The sequence below is a fragment of the Bos taurus genome, chromosome 17, assembly GCF_002263795.3.
Source record: "Bos taurus isolate L1 Dominette 01449 registration number 42190680 breed Hereford chromosome 17, ARS-UCD2.0, whole genome shotgun sequence".
In the NCBI taxonomy this organism is placed as follows: domain Eukaryota; kingdom Metazoa; phylum Chordata; class Mammalia; order Artiodactyla; family Bovidae; genus Bos; species Bos taurus.
The window spans coordinates 42,182,494-42,207,340 of NC_037344.1; the positions used below are offsets into that span (position 1 = coordinate 42,182,494).

General features: G+C 41.0%; 1 long non-coding RNA gene across 1 annotated transcript in view; it reads right to left on the bottom strand.

Moving 5' to 3' along the window:
- The window catches only part of LOC104974614 (uncharacterized), a 34,717-nt gene extending 16,673 nt beyond the window's left edge, over positions 1-18,044 (bottom strand). Inside the window, exon 1 of the long non-coding RNA XR_812313.4 lies at positions 9,869-18,044. This is a non-coding gene — a long non-coding RNA (uncharacterized lncRNA). The remainder of the gene's footprint in view (positions 1-9,868) is intronic.
- Positions 18,045-24,847: the final 6,803 nt, after the last annotated feature.

Here is a 24,847-nt window from a genome sequence, read left to right on the forward strand (position 1 = left end):
CATCTGACTTTTCACGACCCTGTGCACTGTAGGCCACCAGGTTCCCTTCTCCATGTGGTATTTCAGTTTTAAAAAAAAGAAAAAAAAGGATGTCATCTTGACGAATATGTTTAAATGTTTTCAGATTCTCAATATCTCAAAAGTATAATAATCAATATTTTAGTGGTTTAAAATCATATAATAAACTTGGCATAAAAATCGACCAAATTTATAAACCGTTTTTTTCAATTGCATCATAAGCTACAGAGTAATCTGGAATAGCTTTTCTATCCTTAGAATTTCAATTCCTCCTTCATATCATCCACAGAGAATTGCCAATGAGAAGCACGAATCTCACTGTGTGATTCCCTTAAGTCAGAGCCTTCAAATGGTTCTTCACTCCACTGGCTCCACTCTAAGACAAAGGCCAAACCCTAAAACTTTTAAGTACAATTCCACACAACAAACGTCTAATGAAAATCTCCTAGATGCCAAGTCTTTGGGAGAAACAAAACTTAGAGACTTCATAGTCTTTTAAAACTTACTTTCCCATCTGTAGTTTCTGCCACATCCATCGTTGGCACCAACACACCTAGCAGCAACTCATTCCCTTACCACAAGATTCTTTTTTCACATCTCTTGCCTTTGAACATGCCGAATCAGCCAGAATGGAGTGTGGTAAACAGATATTTCCAGCAGATGGGATTTGACACAGGAAATTAAATGCTTACGAAATGATTGAAGGGCTGCAGGAGGAGGGGGAGGCATGGGGCTGCTCCTGGACTGATTAGTTCAAAGACACACTGGATGCTGACAGCTAGACCCAGGTATGTGGATTCCAGCTCCTACGCAGACTGCCTATCTACTCATCAATTCCTGGACTACTTCAGTCTAGCTGCTACCACCTTTAAACTCCAACATCTCTCTGGAAATATTTGCTACTTAAAATAGCAGAAAGAAAACAGCTCCCACCACATATCCACATTCCAAATTTCACATAAAAGCATTCAATTAGCATAACCTAATTTGCATCCAGGCCTGGGCTATCAGGAATTCTAAGAGACATAGTTTTGGGCTCTCCGTCTACTATCATTAAGGAATGCAAATAGCAAGAAGTAAGAAAGGATTCTGAGTCACATCCAGAACATAGATGTATCTGATGCTTCAGTTGAATTCCTCTCTTATTTTTTGCTTGCTACCATCCACATGCGTCTAATGCTAGTGGGGGCATGTTAAGTCGTTTCAGTCATTGTCGACTCTTTGTGACCCTATGGACCGCAGCCCACCAGGTTCCTCTGACCCTGAATTCCCCAGGCAAGAATACTGGAGTGGGTTGCTGTGCCCTCCTGTGGGGTGTCTTCCTGGGAAGTCCATCTAACACTAGTATTTGCTTCTATAAGATGATTTTCTAATTATTAGGACCACAATCTAGCTCAGTTCCTGAGCGTACCATTCTCATAGGAGGTACTGAAGATAAAGAATCCACAGAACATCTTGGGTTCTGAGTGAGTGGTACCTCCTGAAACTGATCACCTCAGCATCCCTGTGGTAAATTTTTCACAACCTGATTACTGTGATGCTCTGCTCTCTCTTCACCCCAATAGACTGTGTACTTTCAGAAAGCAAAACCTGCATCTTACTCTATTTACTTCTTTTATTTTTCCCACATGCCCAGGTGTATAAAATGTTCCTTAGATGATGCACACTTGAAACCAACACAGCATTGTACATCAACACTACTTCAATTTAAGAAATAGATTTAAAAAAGAATGTAAATACAGGCAAGAATGATTTAGGTAGCAACATCAATAAAACTTGGTGACTGCTTGGAATATAAGTAAAATAAAAGCATGCCATCTATAAAATAAATACATAAATGAAACGCACTTAGGAAAAATGTGTTAAAGTGAATGAATGAATAAATAAATAAATACATCTTTCAATCATAGACATATATGTCATTTTTGATTGCTGTCATCAGAGCAAGATGGAGACTTCTGGAAACTTTTTTATATATATGGAAAAAATGTTTGTGAAAGCTTTAGGTATATAGGAGATTCTTTTTAATTACTAATCTTAAATGAGTTTAAGATGACTACCTGGGGAAAACTGCACAGATACATAATTGACTCATACTGGAACGTTACCAGCTCTGAGTCATGTACTTGAGTTTCGAATGCACGAGTGATCTTCCATGAACTTCTCTGTTTTTGTGTGTTTGTTTTGTTTTTGTTTCTTTTTCCTGTTAACAGTTCAGAATTAAGCTGGAAACAAAGGAGGCATTTTAATGTGGTTGATATACATTCTCTTTAGATATTTGTGGTTGGTGTTTTGTGGAAAGTGAGCTCCCTGGGAATTCACGTAATCAGGGGCATAAAGTGAAGCCGGAAATAGCCAAGAACCCAAGCAGCTCTGGGGAGGAGCCCTGTGCTGTCTCTTAAGCCACGGGTCTTCCCTGGTCTCTCCCGTTCTCTATGCATTCACACTTCTCTCCTTGTCGGCTTCCCGAGGAACTCCCGTCCCCTCACACTTTTCTTCTGCAGGAGTTTGACTCTCTTGAGATCCCATGGCTCTGTCGACATCCATCCACATCTCTTTTTGCATTGTTTAGCTGCATTGCCTGCTGCTGTCCTATTCAGTCCCCCATCAGAATCTCCAGAGAAGACTCCCCTTGGTCTAGCTTCTGTCTTCACGCTGGACCATGTTATGGGAAGTTTTCAAATCAGGTCCATGTCTTCACCCCCTGAGAGTCACTGCTGAAAACATTTTCAGTGTCCCCAGGGTATTGGCCTGCCCCAAAACAACAGAAAGTTGAATTCTTATAATTCCAGGGCAGTTGCTTCCCACATAACAGTTTACCCCCGTTATCTGTTCCTGGTTTTTTGTGGTGTATGTAGACATTGCACACTTTATGACATACAGACTCTAGGTCTGTAAATAATCCGCAGTAGCCACCAAGAACCGTCATGAGTTTGAGATTATACTCTGCTCCCAAGCTGCATTAGATAGCCTACAGCTTGTAGTCTGACAGGTACCTTTTGTGTTTCCTACTCTGAGAAGGACTCCTTTTCAAGGACTAGGACCTCTAACCCCACTGAAGCCTGGGTTTTCATTGCACCCATAGAAAGCATAGAGTCCCTGGTCAGGCATAGGCAGTGACAGTAGGTGGGATCAATTTGGTTCAGAGAACCGTGTATTCTTCCAATTGGAGATACAGAGTCATATGCAGAGGGCTCTTGATTTGTTTTTGTTTGTTCATTTTTACTGAAGTATAGTTGATTTACAATGCTGTATTCTTTCAGTTGCATAGCAAAGTAACTCAGCTATACATACATAGATATATATGTAAAAATATGTATATACACATATATATTTTTTATCAGATTCTTCTTCCCCACAAGTCACCACAAAACAATGAGCACAGTTCCTCATGCTATGCAGCAGGTCCTTGTTGGTTATCCATCCTATATATAATAATGTGTATTTGCTAGTCCCAAACTCCTAATTATTCCTACCTACCCACCCCACAACAGATTCAACATTCAACAAACTAAGATCATAGCATCCAGTCCCATCACTTCATGACAAATAGATGAGGAAAAGTGGAAACAGTGTCAGATTTCATTTTCTTGGACTGCAAAATCACTATGGACAGTGATTGAAGCCATGAAATTAAAAGATGGTTGCTCCTTAGAAGAAAAGCTCTGACAAACCTAGACAACATATTAAAAAGAAGAGACATCACTTTACCACAAAAGGTCCATATAATCAAAATATGATTTCTCCACTAGTCATGTAAGGATATGAGAGCCGAACCGTAAAGGAGGCTTAGCACTGAAGAATTGACACTTTCAAATTGTGGTGCTGGAGAAGACTCTTGAGAGTCCCTTAGACAGCAAGGAGATCAAACCAGTCAATCCTAAAGGAAGTCAACCCTGACTATTCACTGGAAGAACTTGTCCTGAAGCTGAAGCTCCAATATTTTGGCTACCTGATACGAAGAGCCAATTCTTTGGAAAAGACCCTGATGCTGGGAAAGATTGAGGGCAGAAAGAGAAGAGGGTAACAGAGGATGAGATGGTTGGGTGACATCACTGACTCAATGGACAGGACAGCAAACTCGGGGAGATACTGAAGGACAGGGAAGCCTGGTGTGCTGTAGTTCATGGGGTTGCAAAGAGTTGGACACAACTTAGCAACTGAAAAACAACAACAACTCAGCCCACCCCCCAACACACACACGCATAATGTGAGCACAGTCCACAGAGTCTAGCCCACAACTTTGAAATCCCAGGCCACAAGCCATCTCGACCTCCAGAACTTCTCCTCAGCCCCCTGTGCTGAGATATCCTTGGTTCTCTCCCCTTTGTACTCTTTCTTGAGATTTCACAACTTCAAGTTTTGTTTTATATTTTATATCAGACTGAATTTACAATGTCATGTTAGTTCCAGGTGTACAACAAAATGATTCAGTTACACATATACGTGTATCTATTCTTTTTCAAATTACCTTCCCATTCCAGTTGTTACAGAGTTTTGGGCAGAGTTCCCTGTGCTACACTGTAAGTCCTTATTTTGTTTTACTTTATATGTAGTAGTGTGTGTGTGTGTCAATCCCAAACTCCCAGTCTTCCCCTCCCCACCTCTCCTTTTCCCACTTGGCATGTATAAAATTCTGACTGTGAATCTGTTTCTGTTTTATAAATAAATACATTTGTGTCATTTTTTTTTAGATTCCACACATAAGTGGTATCATATGGTATTTGTCTTTGTCTGAATAACTTCACTTAGTACAATATCTCCAGGTCTATCCATATTGCTGCAAATGGCATTATTTCATTATTGTTTATGGCTGAGTAATATTTCATTGTATATATGTACCTCTTTTTTATCCTTTCATCTGTTGATAGACCCTTAGGTTGCTTCCATGCCTTGGCTATTATAAAGAATGTTTCTGTGAACACCGCGGTGCACATGTCTTTTCAGAATGTGGTTTTCTTGGAGGCCTCTTAATTTGATGCCTAGGCTGTATCCAGGGAGTAACACCACTTTTCTGCAGACTATTACCTCCAAGATGATACATCAGGTATGTCTTCAAAAAGAGATCCCTAGGCTGTAGCAGACCAGCCACATTTGGTTGGCATGGTACATAATACAACCAGAACATTCCAGGAAAATAGGTCTCATACCATTTCCGCTTCAGTGTTCAGATGATACGTCATGTGACTTTCCTGTCTGAGGGTAAGGCACTCTGTAAGCCCAAAGAGTGATGCTGACTGAGGCTCTGAGAGCAAGAAAGGCAAGCTCATACCCCAGATAGGTACCTATTCTTCCAGGTACCTGGAGACATAAAGTCTAGCTCTTTCAGGACAGGGGGGCCCAGTGTAGCCCAGTTGCCACCATGCAGGCAGTATGTCTCTTTGAGAAACTGGCAAATGGGAGGCTCAGCATTGGTCTCCATTACTGGCAAGTGACATAGAGGTGGAAGCAGCTGTGTCAGCCTTAGCAAGTGGGAATCCATATGGCTGAGTGTATGTGTATTCTCCTCTAGGTCATCTTGGTCACCCTACTTCTGGACTCATCATGCCAGTTCTTGGATGACCAATGACCAAGACAGGCCACATCATTCTGTCCACATAGCTCTTCAGTGCCTTTCCCATGATGAATACTTTCTGGTGGATGGACATGAACATGTGACTTTAAAAATACCTTCACACTTTCTGCTCCTCCTATGTATCTACCTACATGCATCCCTCTACTTCCCATGTCTTTGTCTCTGATTTTTTCTAGGCCCCTGACCAACTGGCCAGGGCACTGACCACTGTCTAAAAGTTTGTATATCTTCTCCTCCTGGGCCACTTCTTCCTCCATGACAATGAAGCTTCAGCCATTGGGAAGAGTTTCCTGCATTGCAGTTTGTATATGCACTGTTCTCCTACACTTTTCGCGTATCAGAATCACACACTGGCAAGGGCCTTCCCCTTCAACGGGACACTTCTCCAGGTCACTGCTGGTGAATTCTCAACAGCTGGGCCACCACTGTGTGCCAGAGAGTGTTGTGGCATTCCTCCTGTCTTCTCAACAGAACCGACTGTGTCAGCTTATCCTCTGGGAAACAGGTGCCCAGTAGAAATTACAAATACAAGAGCCTTATCAAGGGAAAATCTCTGAAGAAAAAAAGAGGGTAGTGGGAGGAAGCAGGGGGAGCCTACAGACTGCCAGGTTGATCAGACATTTATGAGAGGAAGTTGCATAGGGAAACCTGGCTGCAGAGCTGTGTTGAGAAAATCTTGGTGGAGTCAGTGGGCACCGAGACTGCATGTGAAGAGTCCACATCAGACAGAAAGGCCACAGCTCTCACGCCCCCACCACGTTGTCAAAAGCTGGGAGCCGCCCTGGGAGATGCATCTTCCTGTGAAGTCAGAGGCCACTGGAGGCCGCAGGTCACCTGTTCTTGCAGTGTGAAGTCTGAGATGTCATTGTGGAGTCAGGATGGGGCATGTTTAGCCCCTTTATGGTTGCAGAGGGGAATCTTCGACTTATACATGGGGTGGGAACATTATGGACCTGTTGTCCACAGAGCTATTTCTTACTTTCTCATCATCTTAACAGAGCATTTTATTATTTTTTGTCATTTTTGTGATTTATTATCAGGTCTTTAGTTAGTTAGCTTTCAGGCAGTATGCTCCATCCATGATGACTTGCCAGCATTGGATTCTTGGTCTTTGTTAGGCATTTGCATCTGATATCCTATCCCATCTTCCTACCTGACTCTGGCACACTTTTCTGACACATCACTTGGTAATTCTCAATCTTATATGACATTCTGTTCTAGCCTTGTGGTTTCCCACCCATTTCTTCCTGCACTCACTTCCCATCACCAGAAATCAACTTGCCTATATCTTACCAGAGATCAAATTGTGGGCATCCCTTGGATCATAGAAAAAGCAAGAGAATTCCAGGAAAACATCTACTTCTGCTTCAGTGACTATGCCAAAGCCTTTAACTGTGTGGATCACAACAAACTGTGGAAAATTTTTTAAGAGATGAAAAATATCTTACCTGATTCCACCTTACCTAACTTCTGAGAAACCTGTATGCAGGTCAAGAAGCAACAGCTAGAACCGGACATGGAACAATGGACTGGCTCCAAATTGGGAAAGGACAACAGCAAGGTTGTATATTGTCACCTTGTTTATTTAACTTATATGCAGAGTACATCAAGCAATATACCAGTCTGAATGAAGCACCAACTGGAATCAAAATTTCTGGGAGATATATCAATAACCTCAGATACGTAGATGATACCACCCTTATGGCAGAAAGTGAAAAGGAACTGAAAAACCTCTTGATGAAGGTAAAAAAGGAGAGTTAAAAATCTGGCTTAAAACTCAACATTCAAAAAACTAAGATCATGGCATCCAGTCCCATCACTTCATGGCAAATAGATGGGGAAACAATGGAAACGGTGAGAGACTTTATTTTATTGGACTTAAAAATCACTGCAGATGGTAACTGCAGCCATGAAATTAAAAGACACTTGCTCCTTGAAAGACAAGCTATGACCAACCTAGACAGCATATTCAAAAGCAGAGACATAATTACTTTGCCAACAAAGGTCCGTCTAGTTAAAGCTATGGTTTTTCCAGTAGTTATATGTGGATATGAGAGTTGGACCATAAAGAAGGCTGAATGATGAAGAAGCTGTGGTATTGGAGAAGACTCTTGAGAGTCCCTTGGGCTACAAGGAAATCAAACCAGTAGATACTAAAGGAAATCAATCCTGAATATTCATTAGAAGGACTGATGTTGAAGCTGAAGCTCCAATACTTTGGCTGCCTGATGCAAAGAGCAGACTCATTAGAAAAGATCCTGATGCTGGGAAAGATTGAAGGCAGGAGGAAAAGCGGATGAGAGAGGACAATATGGTTGGATGGCATCACTGACCTAATGGATATGAGTTTGAGCAAGCCCCAGGAGATAGCGAAGGACAGAGAAGCCTGGTGTACTGCAGTTCATGGGGTCACAAAGAGTTGGACATGACTGAGCAACTGAACAACAATATCTTATCTACTCACAATCTTATTAATTTCTTGCTGACTTAACATGAAACATTAATATCAATTAAAATAATATGCAATTCGTATTATGCCACTGCAGTGAGGTCACTGACCCTATAATGAATGACACTGTCATTCTGGTTAAGATTAGTTACAGTATAAGAACACTTAAAATGCTGTGAAATCATATAGTTTCCATTTGAAATAAACTGGACAGAGATTTTCTTAAATATAACTACAATCTTATAAATTAACAATATAATTCACTTAAGTTGAAACTCTGAAACAATCATTTCTAAACCATTAACAAGAAGAAATAAATCTTGATTCACCAGACTATAGGAAAGTAGATTCTATTTCTCTATTCTCTCTACAACACGTGACATTAATAAATTACAGTCATATGAAAAGGTGAATTCAACTATACATCAAAATAAGATAAAAATTTAAGGAAGGGATGTATCAGACAGTTTGTTTTCTATAAAGGCTATATCTACCAGAGTGAACCATTTAAAAATACTAATATAGAATGTTATCTGGAGTAGGAAATGGCAACCCACTCCAGTATTCTTGCCTGGAGAATCCCAGGGACGGAGGAGCCTGGTGGGCTGCTGTCTATGGGGTTGCACAGGGTCATATGCTTCATATGACTTCATATGACTGAAGCGACTTAGCAGCAGTAGCAGCAGCAGCAGAGTGTTATCTGAGTCTTATAACATAAATGTAAAAGTATATTACTGGTGGGAATGTAAGTTGTTGTAAACTTAAAGCAATGGAAATAAAAATTTTAAGTTTATGATTTAAATTTTTTGAAAGATAGACTTTTAGGCTTTCAGTGTACACACTGAATATATCTATTGGCTTCAAGAGCACTTAAGCAATTACATTTTGATAGAAATAAGGACATGTTATCCCTTTTGAAATATTAGCATCATTGTAGAATAGAAAGACATAGGCCTGGAAACCAGTCTAACTAGCTGCTAATCTCATCTCTATCATAAATCAATTTTTTCCTTTGGTCCAGTCATTAACTCAGCCTTTTCATCTGAAAAATTAGAGGAATGGCCAAAGTTTATAGCTAAACTAAAATTATGTGATTATTACCATTAATTCACTAGAAAATATAAAAGCCATCTTTTCACATACATTCTGTTTTGTAACATGATATAAAACCAAATAAAATTTCAGGTATTGTAACAGCTCTGTCAGTGATTAGTATTATCAATCAGTACCAATGTTTATCAAGCTTTTAATTTCTAGGGATATTCCAGAAAATTTTTGTATTACATTTAAGACAACTCTTTTTTTTTTTTTTTTGAGAGAGAGAGAGTAAATGGAGAAATATTTGTAACTACCAAATCCAACTGTGCTTTGTATCAACTGTAGCACAGAGGTCAAAAATCAGTGACTTGAATAAGATGGACTTTATATTTTTCTATGTAAAACAAATCCAGGAATAAGCAATCCAAGTTCATGAAGCCTTTACAAACCAAAGCTCCTTCTTAGTTTCTACTCTGCCTTCTGCAAAGCAATCGTCATGGTCCAAAATGGCTCCTAGGGCACCAGCCTTCACATTTGTATTTCACATAACAGGATGGAGGGAAAATACAGAAAAGGAATAGACAGCTCCTTTAAAGTAGCACACCACTTTTGCTACAGGAGGTGGGCCAAACTGTCATCTCTTGGCTATAATCAGCTGCAAAAACAGATGCCCTCACTTCTTCCTGGTCTGCAATGTGTTTACTGGCCACCAGCATTGTTATTACAAAGTAAGGAAGGAAGACAAGGTACTGGGATTCCACTAGCCATCTCTGCAACAATATGCTTACCTCATCCTCTAAGAAGTTATTGTAAGTATGACGCTTTATTTCCAAGAATTTGTTTAGCTTCTAGCCTTCCAGCTTTTTCCTGATTTCTGTTCCATTACCTTGCTCTGATTTTTTTGGTTTCAAGCTGGCCACCGGCCTTTCTTCTAATCTGGCTTCTTCCTGGGACTGCCTTTCAAAGCACAGCCTCTTCTTGGCTCAGCCACTGGAGCCTACAGTCAAGAGATGCATTCCCCACCTTCAAGTCCAGCTCTGTAAGTCCATTCTCAAGCCTGAACCTAGCACTTCAGCTCCTTTCTTTTCAAGGAAAAGAGATCATCCACTAACAGTCTAAGGTTTTTCTGTGCAAACTATGACCCTGGTTTTTCAAGCTATATCTAAATTTTACTAACAGATAGGTTTTCATCTTTTAGACCAATTGCTCCGTGACTATATTGATTGATTCATCCATTGCCTTATTACCAAACATCTATTGAGTACCCATCCCACACCAGACACTGAATTAGCAGAGAATCCTTTTTCCTCTATATTGACTTATTTTTTATAAAACACAAGCTCTGAAACCAGCAGCAAAAGTGGATTAAGGATTGATCACTCTTTTTCTTACCCAGAACACATTGCCACGTGAAACAAGGGATCACTGTGTACTTTCACAATGCCTCCCAGGCTAATATTTCAATATTTCAAGACAGTTATAGCACATTTCCTTATTTATCTCCCTGACTCTTTCAACTCCTGGGTTTCAGTTGTTGGCAGGTAGACTTTGGCACCTTCCTGTGGATATTCTTACACACCTTCCAGCAGGAATAGCTTCAAAGAATCAGCCTATTTACTGTTACTGATTATGCAACCCATCATCCTGACAACCATAACACTACTTCCTGGAATTATGAGAACACACTGTACTGAACTGGCAATTGGTGGAAAGAAGTTTAAAAATAATTTCTCCAGAAAATAGTTTATGATAAATCGAAAGCAATTTAAAGTATTTCTTACATCAAGTGATGCCTAAATATATTTCAATAATCTAAAGCAGACAAGTCATAGAAAATATTTTAGAAAACAATAGAGTGATTTAATATAGGCCTTTAGTTTCAATGAGATCAGATTCCTGGCAATGAGGTCAAATTCTTGGCAAATCACCAAATGTGTAAATTCAGATACGAGTTTCCATTCAAACATGGGGATCTGAAGGTTAAAAAGTGGCATTATCCACTCAAAATGGGTTAATTGTATGATCTAAAAACCAAACAAGTTAACTTAGACTCTCATAATGCTGTTATAGCATCTCAATTGTCTATTAATAAAATCAAATATCAAAAATGTGTGTTTGCTTTTAAGACCTTGAAAACTCCCCTTGTTTCCTCCTTTTCCTCATTATCAGATTTTTTTAAACAATAATCTCTATATTTTTCACCCACTCTGTCACCACTTGCTCAGTTTTGTCACTCTTAGGACTTGGTATATAATGTACAATCAGATTTACTGCAGGAATAAAGGCATTGCAAACACACACATACACATACATGTGTTTCTTGTCTTGCCTGCAGTAAGTCTGCCACAAGTCCAGTGATTCTGCAGAACATTTTCCTTCTGAAGTTTCAGGGATCTAGAATGTTCCATCTCATGGTTCCAGAATCTCACTGCAGTAAGTCCTCTACATAAGAACAAGCTCTGTTCCAAGAGCGTGCTTGTAAGTCCAGGTTGTCTGCAAGTCCAACAGAGTTAGCCTAGGTATCCAACTAACACAATCTGCTATTTCATACTATACTGTAATAGGTTAATAATACTTTTCACACAGATAGTACATAAAAGACAAACAAAAAAAAATTAAGTGCTTTTAATCTCTCAGTACAGTACCTTGAAAAGTACGGTAGTTCAGTACTACCTGGCATACAGAGACTGGTATCGAGTGTATAGGAAAGAAATGTTCCTGACTGGAAGAAGGAGAGGAGGTAGGAGATGGTAGAGTTGAAGAATCATCAGCAATAGGAGAAGGTGGGGCAAGCTGCAGTTACACTTATGCCTGATGTTGATGGAATGCATGTTCACATCTTTGAAAATTCACAACTTGAAGGTTTGTATCTAGGGGACTTACTGTACACAGTCTCATGAGCTCTGTGAGTGGAAAAGGACCAACTGGAACATCATACTATAGATTTTCATCACCTCAGCCCAGAAGTGACACACAGAACTTACTTCTCCTCTATGTTACTGCATTCTTCATAACTAAGCACGTGGCTTTGCTGTTTGCAAAAGGGCTGGTAAGTAGAGCTGTTGGTCCTGAATGATTCAGAAGACAGAGACTTGACTGCTGGGAAGTTTTAGTAGTGTTTAGCATACCGATTTATTGAAACCATCCTCTTTACTATTAAATATAACCATACTTTCCTAGTGCCTTATATTTATTAATTTTGTTATCATTTTCTTCCTGGAATTATTATTTCTGTTCCAAAATTAGGATACACTCAGAACCCATTTGAACTCTTGGCCAAGATTGCAAGCATATTTTTTAAAAAACCAAAACCACAATGAAAATGTTACTCTGAGTGTGGCCCCTGTGGTCTGTACCTCAAGAAATTCATCTGGATTCCTCTTCTGGGCTGGCGCCCTAAACCTACTAGCTGTGACGTGGTCTCTCTGCTGGCTATGAGGCCAGATGCCCTCACAGTCAGGAAGGACACAGAACAGGAACCCCGCTCCCTGTCAGTGACGTCAGCATCTGCTTGGGTGCCCACCCCACTCCCACCACACTGCCTTTATACTTGCAGATGTGCTGGTTCGTGACAAGACTTTTATGGAAGTCCCATCCATTTTTCAGAGGACAGCATCAGTAGCTCCAGCCCTCAGATTCTTGGAATTCCTGTCCTGCAAGAATTGCTTCCAACAGTCCTGGACTGTTGTGTGTGATCCTGACCCAACCCTAATCAAGTCCCTGTGTCGAAAACTCTCGTCCTCTTAAATCAACTTCCCACTGTCAATTGCCTCTGACCTGCCCGCTCTGACTTGGAGGAACTACAGAGCTCCATGGAAGTGGTGTCCTCCTTTCCCAGGAAGCAAGCACTCAGCTGTGTGTTACCAACATGACTCGGCACTAAGGTCTAGGGAGCTGGGTAACTATTTCTTCTCTGGTTTCTGCCTCTTTGCCTCACAAATTTAGAGTGATTCTTTCTTTAAAAATGGCTTCAGTATCATAGGATACCTGTTATATGTGGAATCTAAAAATATGATATAAATGAACTTATTTACAAAACAGGAACATATTTACAAATATCAAAATAAAACTTTTGGTTACCAAAGGGGAAACATGGGTGAGGGGTAAATCAGCAGCTTGGGATGAATACACACACATTACTATATGTAAAATAGATAACAACAAGGACCTACTGTATAGCACAGAGAATTCTCCACAGTATTCTGTAATAACCTATCATGGAAAAGAATCTATAAAAGTCTGTACAGATACACACACACACACACACATACATATAGCTGAACTTGCTGTACACTGGAAACCAACACAAAACTGTAAATCAGATCAAACTCTCACCATCTTAGAGTAAACAGTTGTGCCTCCCTGGCACAATCATTTCAATATTCCAGAGCTATTAATGTTCATTCTTTGGATTCTTTTCAACCAATTATAATCTCTGCCTGGATTTTTTATTGGTGGTATTAGTTTAATGAATCTTTAACACATATTCATTTTATATCTACATAAGTGTTATGATTTTACCCTTTCGTGAGATTAACTTTTAACAGAAATGAGTCCCTCTTTCATTCTTCCTGGTGTTGGTATAAATCCTGGCTACCAAGTTATAAGTAGAATGTTGGATAAACTAGAAAACAATAAAAGGAGGGTGGCCAAAATAGTATGGAAACGTTGATACCTGACATAAAGAACACTTGGAAAAAATTGGGGACGTTTAGGCTAAAGGAAATGATCACTGTTTTCAAAAAACCTAAAGGGCTACTGTTCAGAAAAGTAGCTGGTCAGGTTTTATGAGTTTTTAGAGAATGAACATGAAAAATGCAAGAAAATTTACATGGCAATTTTGACTCAATATAAACACAAACATATCCACAATTGGAACTGTACAGAAATGGTGTGGTCAGCTTTGAGATGTGGAAATGTCCTTGTTTCCAGTGGAATTCAAGCCAAGTTTGGACACAGTCTTATGAGGATTCTTTTACTATTGATTAAACTATTGATTGTAGAATTGAACTAGATGCCTTCTGGAAGATTTCAACTCAGAGTTACAAATTTTGAAATCTAGCAGGACCCTGTGGGGCTCCTGGGCATGGAAGCATTTCTGTGTCTCCCATTTTCTTTGTAGGGAACAGATTCCAGCCTCCATGAACTTCCCTGAGTCCCAAAGGGCAGGTTCTCACAGTTGCTAATCAGGGAGGGGAGGGGATGCAGAGACAAGGGAGGAGCAGCCAAGAAACAATAGTACAGACTTGGGACAGGTTCCTGGTTCCTCCTCAAGGGATATCTTTGAGCTCTTCTGAAGAACTAAGTTCAGTTCAGTTCAGTTCAGTTCAGTCGGTAGTCGTGTCTCAATCTTTGTGACAGGTCTTCCTGTCCATCACCAACTCTCGGAGTTCACCCAAAACTCATGTGCATCGAGTCGGTGATGCCATCCAGCCATCTCAGCCTCTGTCATCTCCTCCTCCTCCTGCCCCCAATCCCTCATAGCATCAGGGTCTTTTCCAGTGAGTCAACTCTTTGCATGAGGTGGCCAAAGTATTGGAGTTTCAGGCTCAGCATCAGTCCTTCCAATGAACATCCAGGACTGATCTCCTTTAGATAAGACTGGTTGGATTTCCTTGCAGTCCAAGGAACTCTCAAGAGCCTTCTCCAACACCACAGTTCAAAAGCATCAATTCTTTGGCGCTCAGCTATCTGCACAGTCCAACTCTCACATCCATACATGACCACTGGAAAAACCATAGCCTTGACTAGACGGACCTTTGTTGGTAAAGTAATATCTCTGCTTTTTAACATGCTATCTAGGTTGGTCATAACTTGCCTTCCAAGGAGTAAGCGTCTTTTAATTTCCTGGCTGCAATCACCATCTGCAGTGATTTTGGAGCCCAAAAAAACTAAAGTCTGATACTGTTTCCACTGTTTCCCCATCTATCTGCCATGAAGTGATGGGACCAGATGCAATGATTTTAGTTTTCTGAATGTTGAGCTTTAAGCCAACTTTTTCACTCCCCTCTTTCACTTTCATCAAGAGGCTTTTTAGTTCTTCACTTTCTGCCATAGGGTGGGTCATCTGCATATCTGAGATTATTGATATTTCTCCCAGCAATCTTGATTCCAGCTTGTGCTTCATCCAGTCCAGTGTTTCTCATGATGTACTCCGCATAGAAGTTAAAAAAGCAGGGTGACAATATACAGCCTTGACGTACTCCTTTTCCTATTTGGAACCAGTCTGTTGTTCCATGTCCAGTTCTAACTGTTGCTTCCTGACCTGCATACAGATTTCTCAAGAGGCAGGTCAGGTGGTCTGGTATTCCCATCTCTTTCAGAATTTTCCACAGTTTATTGTGATCCACACAGTCAAAGGCTTTGGCATAGTCAAGAAAGCAGAAATAGATGTTTTTCTGGAATTCTCTTGCTTTTTCAATGTTCCAGCGGATGTTGGCAATTTGATCTCTGGTTCCTCTGCCTTATCTAAAATCAGCTTGAACATCTGGAAATTCATGGTTCACATATTGCTGAAGCCTGGCTTGGAGAATTTTGAGCATTACTAGCATGTAAGATGAGTGCAATTGTGCGGTAGTTTGAGCATTCTTTGGCATTGCCTTTCTTTGGGATTAGAATGAAAACTGAACTTTTCCAGTCCTGTGGCCACTGAAAACCCCCAACAAAAGGATTTGATAACCTCAAAGCCTGTCAGGAGACCCCTAAGCCCAGATTAAAAGAGTGTAGGCCCTGCACACACTCTAATCTTATCAGCAACTCCATCCTTAAACCATTGCTATAATCCTCTTCACCAAATCTGCCAGGTTGGGACAGACAGTTTTGGAGGGTGCCAGCCCACTATGTCCCCCTTTGCCTGTCAAAGTAATAAACCTATTCTTTTCTACTTTATCCCAAACTCTCTTTAAGATTTGATTCAGCACCAGTGCATGAAGGCCGAGTTTTCAACATCAATTTCAGAATTGAATTAGATCCTGGTTGTGTATGTGTATTGAATCTCTTGTGCCACCTTAAGTGCCCTCTTGTAGGGTTGCTGCAAAGCATACTGGTGTAACAGGATATTAAGGTGAGGCTTTCCTCTTGGAGGAGGCTTTGGCTCAGGTCCCAAAGCTGAGAACAAAGTATGATAGAGGGTGTAATATGGGTGATCCGAAATAGTCTTTTGTGAATGGAGAGCATGCCAGCTTTTTAGAAACAAGAAAATATGTTTCTGTACCCAGTTGGGTGCTCAGGAAGCTGCAGGAACTCAGGCTTCCAAACACAGTGACAGCATCCTTGGGAGTTTGTGATTCCTGGGATTTGGGGGTGGTCGGCTGGCTGCTATGATTCTTCCCTGGGAGAGTCAAAGTCTAGGATTGGAGTTGCTTGAGAATCTGAGCAAAGCTTGCAGCTGCCAGGGGAGGGGCTGGTCCTAAAGAATTCGGTGGGCAAAAGAAGTATAACATTTCCCAAAGCCAGAGGCAGCAGCCTGGAAGGCAGCCAGGGTGACTCATCAGGAAAGAATGTGACATCAGCAGCTGCTCCTTGGTGACTACTCCTGGGGCTGGAGTTGGGTGGTGAATGTAAGGAAAATGTTAGCCAGAGAATCCACTGTTGAGTTAGGAAACTGTGCAGTGCTGGAGAAGGAGGTGGAGTGGGGAAGGGGATTCCTAATTCCCGTAGGACTGAAGTGCTTGTCAGGACAGGAGGCCCACTTGCCTATAGCAGGAGCACCATTCCCCGGAGAACGTAGCCTTTCATCTCTTTCCTCCACCCTTTCCTGATCCTGGAGCATCAGCAGTGTGGAGTGACAAGGGGTCTTGGAGGAGGCACCTGGGAAAGAGACAAGAGTGAGGTGACCTGCCGCCTCCCAGGACCCAAGGAAGAGAGCTCATAAACTGGGAGAAGCTTTAAGACTGAAGTTGTGACTCATTGTAAATCCAAACATGTCACAGTTAGAACTGTATAGAAATGGTGTGGTCAACTTTGAGATGTGGAAATGTCCTTTGGAGATTGGAGCAGCACTTGAATAACTAAAAATGATGTTGTATTGATATCCGAAAGGTGCTGGAAGGCCAAGACATCTGCCCAGAATGCTGTTATAGAAGCAGGAGAGAGGGGCCCAAAGGCAGATTTGTAATGCATAGGTGGGAGAAAGGAAGTCATTTCCATTCACAACTCACCAAGTATGGACAATTTTATAAACCTGTTTCAGTTGTAATGGTGAACATTCTTGGTCACTCTTCACAGTTCAGTTCAGTTGCTCAGTTATGTCTGACTCTGACCCCATGGGCTGCAGCACACCAGGCTTCCCTGTCCATCACCAACTCCTGGAGCTTACTCAAACTCATGTCCTTTGAGTCAGTGATGCCATCCAACCATCTCACCCTCTGTCGTCCCCTTCTCCTCCCACCTTCAATCTTTCCCAGCATCACGGTCTTTTCCAATAAATCAGTTCTTCGCATCAGGTGGCCAAAGTATTGAGTTTCAGTTTCAGCATCAGTCCTTCCAATGAGTATTCAGGACTGATTTCCTTTAGGATTGACTGGGTGGTTCTCCTTGCAGTCCAAGGGACGCTCAAGAGTCTTCTCCAACATCACAGTTCAAAAGCATCAGTTATTCGGCGCCCAGCTTTCTTTATAGTCCAACTCTCACATCCATACATGACTACTGGAAAAACTATAGCTTTGACTAAACAGATCTTTGTTGGCAATATAATGTCTCTACTTTTCAATATGCTGTCTAGGCTGGTCAAAAGATATCTAGGCATCATTTTTCAGAATTTAGTACAAATATGGTGATGCAAGGGCCCATATTATGATTTGAATTGTGTGTTATTCAGTTAAACACAGACCTCCCAGATTTACATTTTTGCAGAAATTCTTCTTTTCACGACTAGTACAACACTCAAGCTTTCCTTCTTTCTTGTCTTTGTTTAACTTTTTAAAATTTTATTGAAATATAGTTGATTTACAATGTTGTGTTAATTTCTTCTGTACAGCAAAATAAGTCAGTTATATATATACTATATATAATAAAAAAGAAAAGAAAGAAAAAAAGTGAAGTATCTTAGCTGTGTCTGACTCTTTGTGAGCCCATGGACTGTAGCCCACCAGGCTCCACCATCCATGGAGTTTTCCAGGCAAGAGTACTAGAGTGGGTTGCTGTTTCTTTTTCCAGGGTACTTCCTGACCCAGGGATCGAACCCAGGTCTCCCACACTGCAGGCAGATATTTTACTGCCTGAGCCTCCAGGACAGCCCATACTATATATAGTATAGATATATATATTCTTTTTCATATTCTTTCCCATTATCGTTTACCCTAGGAAATTGTATGTGGTTCCCTGTGCTACACAGTAGTACCGTGTTGTTTGCCCATTCTATATATACTAGCTTGCCTCTGCTACCATTTTGGAATTCAAAGATGCCATATGTTTTCAGATCAGATCAGATCAGATCAGTCGCTCAGTCATGTCTGACTCTTTGCGACCCCATGAATCACAGCACGCCAGGCCTCCCTGTCCATTACCAACTCCCAACATCCATCGAGTCAGTGATGCCATCCAGCCATCTCATCCTCTGTCGTCCCCTTCTCCCCTTGCCCCCAATCCCTCCCAGCATCAGAGTCTTTTCCAATGAGTCAACTCTTCACATGAGATGGCCAAAGTAGTGGAGTTTCAGCTTTAGCATCATTCCTTCCAAAGAAATCCCAGGGCTGATCTCCTTCAGAATGGACTGGTTGGATCTCCTTGCAGTCCAAGGGACTCTCAAGAGTCTTCTACAACAACCATATGTTTTAGACATTAGTTATTTGAGAACATCAGTTTAACTCCCATGTCACTGCATGACTGGAGGAGTCTTTCTCCTCCTCCACCATGTCCTTCATCAATGACACTTCACTCTCTATCCACTGGCAGCCTGGGACAAAAACAAGGGAGTGAAGGGAAATAGTAGTATTTGTCAACTTAAAGAAATATGCACGACCTAAAAGTTGAGAGTTGTATTTTATTTGGTGGGAATTTTTAGGACTCAAGCCCAGGAGGTAGCATCTCAAGTAACCCTGAGAGAACTGCTCCAAGGAGGCAAGGGGGTGGGGAGGTAGGGTGGGGAACCAGGTTATATAGGAGTTTTTCAATAAAGAGCAGGTAGTGTGAACATCAAAAGGTTATTTTTAATTAAACTAAAACCAGATATTCCAAGTTAAGTAATTTAGTGCTTTTCTGTGTATGGGAAGATGCAAGAGACTGGGCTCACTGAAATCATTGCTTTGGTGTGCACCTCGGCTATCTGAGCACTGTATCCGGTGTTTTTCACATCCTGAATTTCCTCAGGGCTCACCAGCTCACCATTGTGGTGAGCAATCACTGGTGACTGTAACGTCCTTGTTTACTGATATAGCAGGAAATATTCCATTTGTCCTTTCTTAAAAGGGTATTTAAAAAAACAGGCTGAAGTTGAAGGGAGAGAGATGGACACTGGTTTAGCATGTACTGGAACCAGTATACTGTAGAAGATGTTCTAGACAGCAGTTAAGCTGAACACTCAGGATCTGATTTTCTTTTAAATAGTCCATCTGGAGACTAGATGATTTTGAAATTCTCAGACTCCTTCTCCTCCTCCTGGTCGGCCTTCTTCTTTCTGGTCCTCCTCATCCACACTAAGAGGATGGGGTAGGGAAGAAGGAAGGATGGATGCTTGAGCTGTGAATTAGAGGACTTGAGGGATAAGAAGGGACTAATGGGGGGCATCATGGCAGGACTTGCTCTGACACCTCTAGACCAGGGCTTCCCTGGTGGCTCAGCAGTAAAGAATCCTCCAGGAGTGCAGGAGAGCCAGATTCAGTCCTTGGGTAGGGAAGATCCCCTGGAGAAGGGAATGGATACCCACTCCAGTATTTTTGCCTGGACAATTTCATGGACAGAGGAGCCTGGCTGGCTACAGTCCATGGGGTTGCAAAGAGTCAGACAAGACTGACCAACTAGCAAACTAGACTAGAGGCCCTGTGTCTGGAAATGGAGCTGGGAATAACATGGGAGAAACTGAAGCTCTCAAAACCTCCAGCTATCCTTGAACATTGTATGACCCCAAATATCTACCAGCCATCTTTGTTGTAGCTGCAGTATCTTGCCAGACGTCATTGGAATCAATATATCTCTTCCTCCTTCCCACCCCAGAACAAAGTCTAACTTTGGAGTTCACTTCCCCATCCTCAGGTTTCAGTTCAGTAGCTCAGTTGTGTCTGACTCTTTGAGACTCCATGGACTGTAGCACACCAGCCTTCCCTGTCCATCACCAACTCCCGGAGCTTACTCAAACCCACGTCCTTTGAGTCAGTAATGCCATCCAACCATTTCATCCTCTGTCATCCCCTTCTCCTCCTGCTTTCAATCTTTCCCAGCATCAAGATCTTTTTTTTTTTATTATTTTATTTTATTTTTAAACTTTACAATATTGTGTTAGTTTTGCCAAATATTGAAATGAATCCACTGCAGGTATACATGTGTTCCCCATCCTGAACCCTCCTCCCTCCTCCCTCCCCATACCATCCCTCTGGGTCGTCCCAGTGCACCAGCCCCAAGCATCCAGTATCGTGCATCGAACCTGGACTGGTGACTCATTTCATACATGGTATTATACATGTTTCAATGCCATTCTCCCAAATCTTCCCACCCTCTCCCTCTCCCACAGAGTCCATAAGACTGTTCTATATATCAGTGTCTCTTTTGCTGTCTCGTACACAGGGTTATTGTTACCATCTTTCTAAATTCCATATATATGAGTTAGTATACTGTATTGGTGTTTTTCTTTCTGGCTTACTTCTCTCTGTATAATAGGCTCCAGTTTCATCCACCTCATTAGAACTGATTCAAATGTATTCTTTTTAATGGCTGAGTAATACTCCATTGTGTATATGTACCATTTCTTATCCATTCATCTGCTGATGGACATCTAGGTTGCTTCCATGTCCTGGCTATTATAAACAGTGCTGCGATGAACATTGGGGTACACGTGTCTCTTTCCCTTCTAGTTTCCTCAGTGTGTATGCCCAGCAGTGGGATTGCTGGATCATAAGGTAGTTTTATTTCCAGTTTTTTAAGGAATCTCCACACTGTTCTCCATAGTGGCTGTACTAGTTTGCATTCCCACCAACAGTTTAAGAAGGTTCCCTTTTCTCCACACCCTCTCCAGCATTTATTGCTTGTAGACTTTTGGATCGCAGCCATTCTGACTGGTGTGAAATGGTACCTCATAGTGGTTTTGATTTGCATTTCTCTGATAATAAGTGATGTTGAGCATCCTTTCATGTGTTTGTTAGCCATCTGTATGTCTTCTTTGGAGAAATGTCTATTTAGTTCTTTGGCCCATTTTTTGATTGGGTCATTTTTTCCCAATGAGTCAGTCCTTTGCATCAGGTGGCCAAAGTATTGGAGTTTCAGTTTCAGCATCAGTCTTTCCAATGAATATTCAGGACTGATTTCCTTTAGGATTGACTGGGTGGTTCCCCTTGCAGTCCAAAGGACTCTCAAGAGTCTTCTCCAACATCACAGTTTAAAAACATCAGTTATTCGGCGTTCAGCTTTCTTTATAGTCCAACTCTCATATCCATACATGACTACTGAAAAAACCATAGCTTTGACTAGATGGACCTCTGTTGGCAAAGTAATGCCTCTGCTTTTGAATATGTTGTCTAGGTTGTCATAGCTTTTCTTCCAAGGAGCAAGTATCTTTTAATTTCATGGCTGCAGTCACCATCTGCAGTGATTTTAGAGCCCCCCAAAATAAATTCTATTTGCCATGAAGTGATGGGACCGGATGCCATGATCTTAGTTTTCTGCATATTGAGTTTTAAGCCAAATTTTTCACTCTCCTCTTTCACTTTCACCAAGAGGATCTTTAGTTCTTCTTCGCTTTCTTCCGTAAGAGTGGTGTCATCTTCGTATCTGAGGTAATTTATATTTCCTCAGCAATCTTGTTTCCGAGAAGCTTGTTCTTCCTCCAACCTGGCATTTCGCATGATGTACTCTGCATATAAGTTAAATAAGCATGGTGACAATATACAGCCTTGTCATACCCCTTTTTGGAACCAGTCCATCGTTCCATGTCTGGTTCTAACTGTTGCTTCTTGACCTGCACACACATTCCTCAGGAGGCAGTCAAGATGTTCTGGTATTCCCATCTCTTGAAGAATTTTCCACAGTTTGTTGTGATCCACACAGTCAAAGGCTTTGGTGTAGTCAATAAAGCAGAAGTAGATGTTTTTCTGGAACTCTCTTGCTTTTTCAGTGATCCAACGGATGTTGGCAATTTGATCTTTGGTTCCTCTGTCTTTTCTAAAACCAACTTGAACATCTGGAAGTTCACATTTCACATATTATTTTAGCCTGGCTTGGAAAATTTTGAACATTACTTTGCTAGTGTGTGAGATGAGTGCAATTGTGCAGTACTTTGAATATTCTTTAGCAGGGCCTTTCTTTGGGATTAAAATGAAAACTGACCTTTTCCAGTCCTGTGGCCACTGCTGAGTTTTCCAAATTTGCTGGCATATTGAGTGCAGCACTTTCACAGCATTATCTTTTAGGATTTGAAATAGCTCAACTGGAATTCCATCACCTCCACTAGCTTTGTTCATAGTGATGCTTCCTAAGGCTTACTTGAGTTTGCATTCCAGGATGTCTGGCTCTAGGTGAGTGATCACACCACCGTGGTTATCTGGGTCATGAAGATCTTTTTTGTATAGTTCTTCTGTGTATTCTTGCCACCTCTTCTTAATATCTTATGCTTCTGTTAGGTCCATACGATTTCTATCCTTTACTGAGCCCATCTTTGCATGAAATATTCCCTTGGTATCTCTAATTTTCTTGAAGAGATCTTTAGTCTTTCCCATTCTATTGTTTTCCTCTATTTCTTTGCATTGATCACTGAGGAAGGTTTTCTTATCTCTCTTTGCTATTCTTTAGAACTCTGCATTCAAATGGGTGTATCTTTCTTTTTCTCCTTTGCCTTTCACTTCTTGTTTTAACTCAACTATTTCTAAGGCCTCCTCAGACAAGTGTTTGCCTTTTTGCATTTCTTTTTCTTGGGGATGGTCTTGATCACTGTCTCCTGAACAAGGTCATGAACCTCCATCCATAGTTCTTTGGGCACTCTATCAGATCAAATCCCTTGAATCTGTTTATCACTTCCACTGTATAATTGTAAGGGATTTGATTTAGGTCATACCTGAATGGTCTACTGGTTTTCCCTACTTTCTTCAATTTTAAGTCTGAATTTGGCAGCAAGGAATTCATAATCTGAGCCACAGTCAGCTCCTGGTCTTGTTTTTGCTGACTATATAGAGCTTCTCCATCTCTGGCTGCAAAGAATATAATCAATCTGATTTCAGTATTGGCCATCTGGTGATGTCCATGTGTAGAGTCTTCTCTTGTGTTGTTGGAAGTGGGTATTTGCTATGACCAGTGCATTCTTTTGGCAAAACTCTTTGTCCTGCTTCATTTTGTACTCCTCAGATTTAACCCCTCCCCTTAGTCTTCAAGGGCCTATATAACTGCATGCTTTTGTTCCAATTCCCTATAAACCAGGCTCCCTCTAGCTTCTAGATCCTTTTTTTTCCTAATGAGAACTTTCTCCCACTCCACATTCACCTGAGTATCTCCTGTAATACCTCTGCTATGAGGCACCTCCTACTGGATGAGCATCTCTGCCCCCCAGTCCAGGCTGAGTTTCTGTGTGCTCTGCAGATGGCTACTCTCTGGCACCTTGTGCTAACTGTCTTGTGCCCTGGTGTGCAGTCCTCACTGCTCTCACGCTCAGGGAGAGCAGAGTTTTGGTCACTGGTGGGTCCTCAGAACCTTGCACACATTTGGCAGCAATGAGACACTCTGGAGGATGGTGAAAACTAAAGTTTACTGGAAGATACAACGTTTACTGTTGCAACTAAAATCAAGAATTGAGGTCCTTGTTTTGAGACAGAATCATGTTGGCTCTCCAATGTCTCTAGAATTTGATTCCAGAATTTATTTGATCAGCTCCATCATCTGTGTTCCTGAAATTGTGCATAGTTTCTCTCTTATAGAACTTCTATGCTTTATTATAAAAATGTTAGGATGAGTGTGTTTGCCAACCAGACTCAGTACAGGAGAAAAGACATTTTCTCCATTTGGTGTAGGGTTACCCACATTGTAGGCATTCAGAGGTGCTTGCTAAAGTCTAATGGACCCTCCAACACAAAATTATCCTCTCAGGAATATGATCCCTCTAGTGGCTGACATACATTAATACATATTTTCACTTTGATAAAACTCTTGATTAGGAACCAGCTCAGCAAAATACTTAACAAGAGAATTACATTTTGTCTATCCATTTTATTATATGATATTTGCAATACCTTGTATTTTACACATCTTTTTATTGAGGAAAAGGAACAGGTAGGGAAGAGAATTTATGGATCACACTTTAAAAATATGAATTCACTGCATTCTTGTCTCTTAATACATATCTAATGAATAATAATCATTTTTAATTAACACTTAAGAAGAAAATGTTGTTTTGTGGGTTTATTAGTATATATTTTTAATAAAATGTTTTTACTATCAAAAAATTAAATAATGTTGTTTTTTGTACATTATCATGTATCTGGTAACAGGCTCATGCTGTAAATTAGATACATTTCCAACTGGGAATCTATTAGACTTTGGATACATTCACAGGGCTCAGCCTATTAATAACACTTGGCTCGCTGCCATAAGCCACCAATAAAACATATTTTTAAAATTTTCGTGTGAGTGGAGCC